Source organism: Parus major, unplaced genomic scaffold (genome assembly GCF_001522545.3).
Source record: "Parus major isolate Abel unplaced genomic scaffold, Parus_major1.1 Scaffold101, whole genome shotgun sequence".
Classification (NCBI taxonomy): domain Eukaryota; kingdom Metazoa; phylum Chordata; class Aves; order Passeriformes; family Paridae; genus Parus; species Parus major.
In genome coordinates, this window is record NW_015379261.1 from 794,056 (window position 1) to 805,008 (window position 10,953).

The window sequence follows — 10,953 nt, forward strand, 5'->3', positions numbered from 1 at the left end:
ATATTTAATTATTTGAATTTGGTTATTATACGTGGTTTGAATAATACCTTTCTAGTATCTTTCAGAGCACTTTCTGTAAGGTCATAGCTTTTTCTCCATCCCTACTTATCCTATAATTCTTAGTCTGTACATGTAGATATGACAGGCACAAATCACAACTTAATATTTCATTTGATAAAGTCAATATTTTTAAAAAAAGTCTTTCATGCATCTAACTAGAAGTCAGATTCCTGTTTTACTCACTAACTCTTACTTTGTGTAAACTAAACACAGATTGTTTTCAGAGAACTCTTAACAACAGCGCTGCAATTATCTTTAGCAAACTTCTGGCAAGTTTAGATATTTTGTCTGAAAATTGCATGTGGAAAAAGCAAGTGTAACCTGTGGAATATTTGTAGTATGCTAACACAGATTTTTATTTAGTGTACAGTTGCCCAAAAGTACAAGGATTTCAAATGTGTTATGTAATTTAACATTGTAGATCTATGCTATCCTCTGCTGTCATTAAAATCAATCCAAATTTAGCAAAATGTCTTTAAACTGGTGCAATTCCATTCTAAATGCAAAAATCTAGGCCATGTATTTCATGCTGTTGCTAACAGTGCCAGAACCTGAACACTAATAAGGTGCTAATTAGGAACTGCCATTTTAAGTCTATCGTGCTTTTGCATGTGAATTTACCATATGCTCTCTAGATCAGATTTCCTACTGTGAAAAAGCTGAGATGGCTCAAGCTCATGATGTGCAATAAGCCACTGCTTTTCAGTGGCCTCTTCTTAAAAATGCCTTTCGTCTGGTGATCATAAGTGTAGGTTTTTGAGAGGATCACCATATGTTCTTGCATTTTTTTTTGTTTATTTTTTCTGCTCAAGAAACCTGCTTTGGAAAATCATGGTATGGTGCTGGAGAACTGTCCACGATTAATACCAAGAGCTATCTGTGTGACTGCATTCTTCAGACATTTAACAGGGCCTATTTATTAATATTAGATATCTGCAGCAAAATTAATCACATAATCAATGCTGTTGTCTGTTGCAATATGTTTAGATAATTTTAAAACAATGCTCCATTCCATGTTTTGGGTTTTGGGGGTTTTTTTTGGTGTCCAAACATCAAATGTAGAAGAAATAGCTGATATTACAGATAAGCCACCTGACCCACGCTGCTTGCACTTGTAGCTTTTTAGTCTTAAATTTAATCACAGTAAATAGGAACAGTTTTTTCTTGTCACAGTACACAAACTTTCCAAACTCTGTATTTCTCAGAATGCAGCTATTGTATGCAGAGTTGAAAATGAGAAGACAGCTTTAATTTGTAAAGAAACTCAAACCCCACAAAGTTCAGTGTGACAGTCAATTCCATGACAGTCAATATTTCATCTTGTTGTTACAAAACTAAGCCATTATGTCACAACAGAGCCTAAAGGTGTTGAAAACTGAATGTCTTTTGGATGTTTGCAAGGCGAAAAAAAGCATGCTCTGGACAAAATCAACAAGAGTGCACGTAATTGAGATCTGACTCAGATTTGTTGACTTACTGAGAAAATTCAATGCTCAATATAAATCAGGATTTTCCCTTTATGTGCTCATATGGGCTATTGATAACATCACAAAAAATGTAGCCCACAGCTCTTAATCATGTGTGTTGTCCCTGGACATGGTTCCATGTTTGTTCATTATATGAAAAAAAAGAAAATTATGGGAGAAAGGAACACAAGATAAGACCCCTAGGAAACATTTAAGATCTTCAAAGAGTATCTGAAATTCAGCCTGCCCTTCTTAGTTGTCAGCAACTTTTCATAGACAAGGTTTCTGTCTGCCATATTTGGAAAAAGAGACTTGATCTGCACCCTCGTGATACAGAGGGAAAAATCTTGATTTACACCTTGTAGGAGGCACTAGGTATTTCACAGTGTCATTAGGGCTGGAAAAAACCTCTAAGGTCAGCGAGGCAAAACATCAGCCTAACAGTACCACCACTAAATCATGTCCCCAAGCACTACATCCACACGTTACTTCAACACTTCCAGGGATGGTGATTTCACCACTTCAAATGTCAGCCTGTTTCAATGTTTGACCACTCTTTCACTGAAGAAATTTTCCCTAATGTGCAATATAAACCTCCCCTGTCTGCATCACAGAAATTTGAGCAGGGTGGTGTTCTCCCCAGAAGCTCACAGGCTCCACTCCAGCTGAGGTGAAGCTGATGGAGCAGCACAGGACAGGTAAAATACAGGGCTAACTTATCTGATTATGGTAAACCTTAACTGATCACCTCACTAGCTGGATGCAGGACTGCCAATTTGAAATCAAGCCCACAGTCAGAAAAACACTTAATTGCATTGCCCTCAAAGCAACTTGGCAGAGAACCAGTGACTTAAAAAGTCATAATATCCCTCACAGACTCTCCCTTGTGCTGGATAGAAATGAAGTGAAATACAGCTCCACCTGGGGTAATGTATGAGCCAAGAAACATCAGTGTCATTGTGCCATCAGGTGTGCTGGCAAATTATGCTTCTGCTCATTCTTCATCTTCATCCATCTCTGGCCACTTGTCTGAACAAAATGGGTTTTTATTGGTTTCTCAGAGCTCACTCGTGAATTGCACATAAAACTATGATAACTCCTGAGCTTAAAAGAACAAGAGTGACCTCCTCCTCCTCACACTTTTGACCTGGGAGGCAAAAGGTCTTCATTTTGCAAATAGGAACACACCTTTCTCAAAAGCAGTTTATATGTTTTTTAGCATAATTAACTAAGAAATTATTGACACACAAGAGGAAATGATGAAAAATACCATCTCAGAAGAGAAGCTTTCACAAACACTATTTACAAGAAGTAATAAGTGGATATTATTGTATATTCCAAGTGGAAATTATTGTATGTTTCAAATTAAAATCTTTCTCATAATTTCTATATGACATAGCAAAAGTGGAAGCATTAAGTTTCTTCTATGTAAACTAACAGGAAAAATGATAGCATGGAATTTAGAGACTAACAGCCTTGTTAATATCTGAATCAATATTGCAAATCATGATAGCAGAGCTGGCTGCTTATTTATTGGAAAAAAAAAAAAATCAGCAAACCAATAGCACCATTAGGTGCAACAAAGAATATCCCAGCTTTTTCTTGCTGGTTTAGTTAGATCTCTTTTTATTTGCCTGGAGACATAAAAGATCCCCACAGAGTGAAACATCATCACATTATAAGACAAAAACCTGAAATATAAAATTTATATTATTAATGGAGACCTAACAAGATGTTCAAAGCAATGGCATTTTAAATAATGCTACAGAGTAAGAGCATATGGCATAGAAGAAAAGTGGAAGACAACCCTAAGAGAATTCAGTAAGTGTTTATATACCCCTGTAATAACATGGGCATACTCTCTGGGGAAGTGACTACAGTTCAAAACTCAAAACTACAGGGTAGCTCTGCTGATCCTTTGATGATTGCTGCATCTCTCAGTGAAAACAAAACTACAGCAGAAAGGAAAACACCAGTTTTGGAATTCCTGTGCATCTCTCAGTGCTGCACTGCTGGCATTTGCTGAGCAGCAGCCCCGAACTCAGACCTGAGGTGGGAGTTCTGCTGATGCTGGGCAGTTGCTTGTCCCTAGAATCCCTCATGCTGGGAAGCCCTCTTCCCATGGGCTGTGTTGCTCCATCCCTGAAAAGCATCCTCCTCTCAGCTCACCAAAATACATCTCTGCAGCTGACAAATTTGTGCTAGCAGACAAAAATAACTCTGCAGGGGAAGTTTACAAGTACTTGTCGGCATGTGTATAAATAAATGTTGCTCTTTCCAAATTTACCCAGGGTATGCACCTTTCATATACCCTAGGGTCCACCCATAACTGCAGAGTCCCAAAACACCACAGTGTACATCAGAGATCAAATTTAAGTGTGTTAGAAAAGGGCCTGGACTTGGCATAAGAAAAGAGTGGTGATTTTAGGCATGAGAGACTCGACAAGGTCAGGGAAAGGTAAGGTTTGGCTCAGCAGCAGACAGACTTGGTGACCTTGAACAGATGTTTGCAGCCCAAGTCCTCCCCTTTGTAAAATAGTTCTGTAAGGTCTGCTTGTCTGTCTGTCCCTCGGTGTTGCTGTTCAGACTGTAGCTTCCTCTGACTACTTCCTTTTGTGCTGCACATAAAAAAGACTCAATCTGTGGTCAATATGTGTTAAGGGATGGAACTAGGTACTTATTGTAGGGAGTTAAAATGAGACTGATTTTCTTCTGTGTAAGCAGGATGACAAGAATCAGAAAGGATGGAAAAGACCTCCAAGTCCAGCCATCAAGGACTTCCTAATCTGGGCCTCCTCACTGAATTCCAGACCCATTTGGACCTATCTTTGTCATGAGCATTCCTGCTTGGATGATTTTCAACTTTATTTGAAGGACCTTATGTCCCTCAGTTTTTTGGAGAAAATAACCTAACATGAGGCCTTTCATAGCTTTCCATTGGCCATGGAAAGAAAACATCAGAAAATTAGTATTTTGGGTGATGGAAAAACTCTCAGAGAGAGTTTAATATGTTAGGGGAATGAGAAAAGCAGAAAAGCTATCAAAGTAATATCATGGTGGAGATGCAATTCAGGCAGCATATCAAGAGATGTGAAGGCAAAAAGAGAGAAATGTTGCACTTTGAAAGTCTCATAGGCTGAAACACAAAGTACTTTCTTTCATTTGCAGTTGAAATCACCCAGTGTCAAAGGAAACAGGCAAAAATTGCCTTCATCCCCACCCACCTTGGTGTTTTGTACCCCAGGACAACCCTGAGCACCCTGCAGGGGAAAGGGAAGGAAAGGAGAATGCACAGTAGTGTCCAGGTCTGACCTTTCATTCCTTCTGCCTAGAACCCCAGCAGTTTTTTCCTCTCTCATTATCACCACACATTTCAGCTGCTGCCATGAGGAGTGGCATTCTTGTTCTCTGCAGTCAGGCAGCTATTTATGGAGCACGACTTTCTTCCTAATTTACAGCAGTTTCTCACGGAATACCTAGCTAGCAACCTGCTTACTCTTGCTCATATCATTTTATTTTTATAAACTCTTGTGTTAAATGTAAACGGACCAACCCTATAATCTTTTATTCCAATTTAGAGGTTTAATTCCAAGGCATGTAAAAGAGAAGGAGTGACAGCTTGGTGTTACTGAACTCAGGAGCAAATATGTATTATTTTTCTTCAAGTTCACACAAGCTATGTCAGAAGAGATCAACTAGTCCACAGGCATGTGATTCACAGGACATTTAGTGTCGCTCATGAAAACACAGTAAAAATAACTTTACATAAGCGTGTCATGTGTTAACCTTGTATTCTCCAGGCTCCTTCTGTCCCCCAGAAGCACAGTAGATGTGGTTTTAGTTTTATATTTTCTTCATCAGAGACATGGCTGCTGAACTCTTCAGTCATCAGTAAACACTCCCCAGAGTAGGTCCATTTATTTCTGCTGGGCCATTTATAACACAAATTACTGTGCATGCAAGGCAGCATTAATGACAACTGCTCCCTGCAAATAAATGGTACCTGAAGGCTAAGAAACCTGGTGGCAGCATTACTTACTTGAATAAAGAACAAAGATTGTGTTTAAAGTGTGAACATTTTGTTTGTTTATTCAAGCAGCATTTAATCCAAGCGTGACAACAATAAAACCTTTTGCTTCTGTTTTTCCATCACTCCACAGCCATGGTTTGCAAAATGAAAAATTACTTATTGCTTTAGCAGTTATCCCTGTTTTTCCTTGTGATGGCTGGTTAGTGCCCATGGACCTTTGTCTAGTGAATCTCACTAGGGGTGCAAGTGAATAATCCTTCATTTGTTTTCAGTTTCTAGGAAAATAGTTTCTTTACCTGCTCATTGTTTTAAAATGTCAACAAAATTGTCATTAAGCCTCAGAGAATAACTTAGCACCAGCTGATCATATTCTATGTTACAATACAATAAGCCTCTCATGTCACTGCCTCAAATACTATTTTTAAAATTTTTTCATGCCATGGAATCAATGGGAAAATAGGAAATGTTCAGTCACTGGAAATTAATTTGGTATTCATAGTAACAGCATTTATCATAATGTATTCATTTGGCATCCCTGTGGCTGTCACACGTAGGAGAGTTCAATTACAATGTACACAGCTAATGAGCATATACGGTGTAACTGGATCAACATTACTGTGCAACATTTTCTTATTTGAGGTATTCACATGCTTCAGGTTTTAATACAAACCAGGGGAAGAATGAAAGAGAAGCTTTGAAAGGAAAACAAAAATTATATGCACATGTGCTTTTCCACTATCTACTGTGTAATACCATTTCTTTCTAGGCACCTGCTGCTTTCCTCCTAGTTTGTGTGCATTGCTTTATACAAGAACTCCAACTCATCATCCGCTACACTTTTGGGTTTTTTTCAAGGCACATTCAATTACTCTTATTGTTTTACTTCCATACTTCATGTCTTTTTCCTAGAGTGTTCCTGAAATACTTTAATTTCTGCATTTTCAAAAGAAGAAAACTGGATTCACACTTTTCTTGGCTGGATGAGAAGGGGAGTAGCCTTAGTGTACAGAATAATTCCTGTTTAAGGTAGCTTTCCAACTCTTGTTCGTAATGAGTTTTTAATGTGGATCCACCTCATGTCCCCATCGTGAAATTCGTGCAGAAATTCTGAAAAATCAGCAAAATCTTAGCAATGATATCAAGCATTTCAAAGCATATTGTGCATTTTTTTAAATCCTTTTGCTATATCCACCCTTCCCACTAAACTCTGCAGCACAAAATTGTTTGAAGTTAGAAGAACAAGATTTTGCTGCAGGTATTTAGACAGCTTAATCTTAGATTTAAGTCTATTTAAGCAACTACTTTAAGTAATTAAATCATTTACTTGGTGAAAACTGTTAAAACAATGGAAAATTTATAAAATCTTGTTATGACTAAAAGTGTGCCAAATGGCTGTTAAAAATGTGATTTTGTATGTCTAACTAACTCATATGTAGCAATTTAAGGTGAGTGCAAGAAACACAGCTTCATTTATATCAGAGTTTTTTCTCCATTAAAGTCCTCATGCTCCCAGCTGTGTTTGCTTGAATACTGAAAAATATTTGGGGCTGGTAACCAGCTAAATAACAATATTTCTTGTTTGTTAGAATTTAGAAGGAGCATAATGAGAAGAGGAAATCTTTATCAGATAGAATTACTGAAGCCTTCCTTGCCTTCATTGAAGTAACAAAAATATTTGTGATTGAAGAAAAAGAAAATAGAGAAGAGACTGCAAACATGGATTCTAAAGAGAAAACACAAATTAGATACAGTAGTAAGAGATACAGAAAGTTAAAAGGCTAAGACCTTTTGTTATCAAAATGAGAGTGCTACATCAAGGGCGAGCCAAAACTGCATCTCCAATCACTTTTCAGTCTCTTGTATATAAGGCAAGAGACTATTGCAATATTAAAATAAGGACTGGATATAAAAAATGCCAATATAAGACACAACTGTGGGTATATTTTAAAATAACTTGAAACGTGTATCTTTTGCTGCTCTACTTCCCCTACAAATTTTCTGCATACAAAACCTGAAAGACCTCTGAATCCTTGATGTCTGGTGAGGTCATAAGACTGGAGAGAGCTGGAACTGCCAAAGCTGTTTCCATACAGTAGGTGAAATGCTGGTCAGAAATTAGATACACCAGCTGAACATCACACATAATGTGCAAATATATAGTGGGCTTTAAATGAAATAATCCTTACTGTGTGTACTAAATCCCTTCTCCGTCCCAAATATATTGCTTTCTTGGAAAACATTTCCCCTTTCATCACATCAGTGATTCTATTGCCAAGTTCTATCTGCTAATCACCTGCAATTCAATTTTGCAGAATATGTTCAGCTGCTTCAATTCTCTGCTCAGCAGACATGCACTGGGTTTTGTTTTCTACCAAAAATTAGAAAAAGTGTTAGGAAGGTACTGAGCAAGAATGAAAATATAGCTGTTAGCACTTTCAAATGTTTTTCTCTAATCACATAACTGAAAGAGCATCCAGTTAACCAAATGCTACTCCCAAGTCAGCAGTCATACCTGTGCTCCATGTGACTCTTCTATTACTTACAGATTGTTATTTTCTCTAAATAACAATCTAAGTAATACCTGCAGCTCTATTTTATTATGATATTATCACTTTCTGCTTTTTGTTCCTCCAGTGCTTTTAGTATAAGATAAATGACCCATTTGATAAGAGTTAAATACAGGAAGGTAAAACCAGGTCATATTATCATGCCAGAAATGTGTGTGCAGCACATGACATAAGCTTCAGCGCAGCAGGGGTTTAGGCTTTATTGACAAGCCTGAAAACATTATCTCATAAATTCATTGCACGTAATTCCTGAGTAATCAAGGATTTTGAGCATTTTTATGTATTTTTTAAAGTGAAATATGCATATTACAGATTGAAAATAATGAATGTTATGATTGGGAGCAATGTATCACTTACATGTACTCAAAGCCTTCAACCAAACCCTTTCATTAAAGAAGAATAATTTCAGGCTAAATATTAAAGAATTTGGAGTCTCTAGGTAGAAATCTCCATTTTGTGTGTTCTGGTAGCAAAAAGCTTACATTGCCATTTGTTTTAATATGAAGCACATCTAAACAGAACATTAAAGCATAGTGAAGTCCACCTGAGACCAGAGCAACTCAATTTTAGGGTGTACAATGATAGAAGCAGGGCTTTAGAGTCATATGTCCATATTCACTATTTGCTAGTATAATTTTATGAAATCCAAGTTTGCAAAGAGAAAAAGGCATAGCCCAGCCCTCATCTGACCCACTGGATCCAAGGCAAAGTGACAGCACAACACCCCTGGAATAACCTTGGCTAACCCACCTTGAGTCTTCTGACATCCCATAGGACAACACCAGACCTTTTCAAGAGCAAATTGCCTTTTCCATGTCTTTCCATTGCTGATATGACTGGAGGATCTCCCTGAAAAGGACAGCACAAGGATGCTGAGCATGTACGGATACACCCAGGACCTGCCCATCCACCAGTCAGGAAGGCCTCTGTTAAGAGGCAGCAGAACCTCAGCTTTTTCTCTTTTCCATATTCCAGAGCTCTCCCAAAAGTGGTGATCTTGGATCTCTGCTCAATTAGTTTGGATTACAGGAGATAATTCCATCTGCCAAGTATTGAACTGTGCAATGTAGGCATGTACATTCAAACTACTTGGCTGAATGCCCTTTACAGTAACCTTAATTCATCTTGCACTAAATTAGGAGATCTAAATCACTGCCACCAAACAGCTCAGAGGACAGTGAGAAAAAGAACATATTTAATTTTCCAATAAGCTCTACTATTTACCAGTTCTCTCTGTGAATTGCTATGTTTCTTTATAATATTATTTCTTGTTCACTAAAACAGTGTCCCTTTACATCTTTATTCTGTGTCCTAGATAAATCCTTCAATAACAATAAGATTCTTCAGATGATATTGGCAAAGTATGAACACTGCCAATGTCCACTCTCCTTTTCATGAAATGATCTATGCCTTTTTATAGATCCTATTCTTCTTATGTCCTTCTGTAATGGTGAGCAACAGGTCTCTTAATTTTTCATGCAATATAGTTTTCATTTATATTTTATGCATTTAAACTGTCATTGTCTATAGGGAACACACTACATCCATATAATAGATTTCAAGGGTCTATTGTTTCTGCACTGAGCATCAGGATAAAGTACTGGAAAAGACAGTTATAATAATGATAAAGGACCAGAAAAAGAGAGTTATATCTGAAGAAGTTACTGTACACACTTAGACACTTCTTTGAGAGCCTCTTTTCTCCTATAGACTGGACTCACTCTTGGAAGAGCCCCAGGTTCAAATGGCAGCTGAGTATATTTGATTGCCTATTAAACTGATATAATTGTACTGTCTTACTTCTTCAGATTAGGATAATAACATTTTAAAAAAATATTAAATAATTTGAAATGTGTTCTGTCAGCTTAAAAAAATAAGCATGGACTTCAACTCTCTGCTTCCAAGGAGGGGTGAAATTGAAGTTCAAAAGGTAAATCACATAACATGTGAAAGGTCTGTGAAGAAGGTCAAACTCAAATTTGACTATGCTGTCTTTGTCCTGAGGAAAACTGGTCTAAATCGCCAAGATTAACGGATGTAGAATGCATCTCTCTGATGAAAGTGTCCAAAATTGCCAGGAAGGATCTCCAAACAGGTGCTGCTGTGCAAGAACCCAGTTCAAAAAGTGTTAAACGTATAGCACAGCTCTGTCAGACTGCAACTCAGAGGGACATAATTCCTGAAGTCAGTTTATTCCACCCGTTTATTCACAGCTCTATACTATGGGATGAGCTGAAGACTGGATGCAGTCATTACCATGCAGTGCCAGAACCATTGCATTTGACTAAAACTGGAGTTTTTCTGCATTTCTGTTATGTACCACAGTCTTCAAGCTCTTCTCTACTGAAAACAGCTACTTCTGCTTGGTTTTTTCCCTCTGTCCAGTGGAGTAACTTGTGATGACCCATAAAATTCTGCAAAATATCATTGATGTCAGTGGTTAAAATGTGAGGAAATATTAATATTAAAAATGCAATCTTCAAAATATCCATTTTAATTAGTACATTTGACATATTAAAAATCAATACTTAAGCAGTAAAATATTCTGCATTTTAGGCTATACTCCATATAAATGATCATTTCAAAATTAAGAGATGCAAATTTAATCAATAGATTTAAAACTTTACATCACTTGAGATACTTGAATTACTTCTAATCAGCCTAGTAAATTGAAAGTATCATTTAATTGTTGATTCTTCCCCCTCTTTGAAAGACAAGCCCACCTTCAATCTTTAGGCTAGATTTTACTTAGAATAAGCTAGGTTATCTGCAGCCTTTGCTCTTCCTTGTTATTCTTGACAATTAAAGGTATATTATAGTGTCAGGAAAA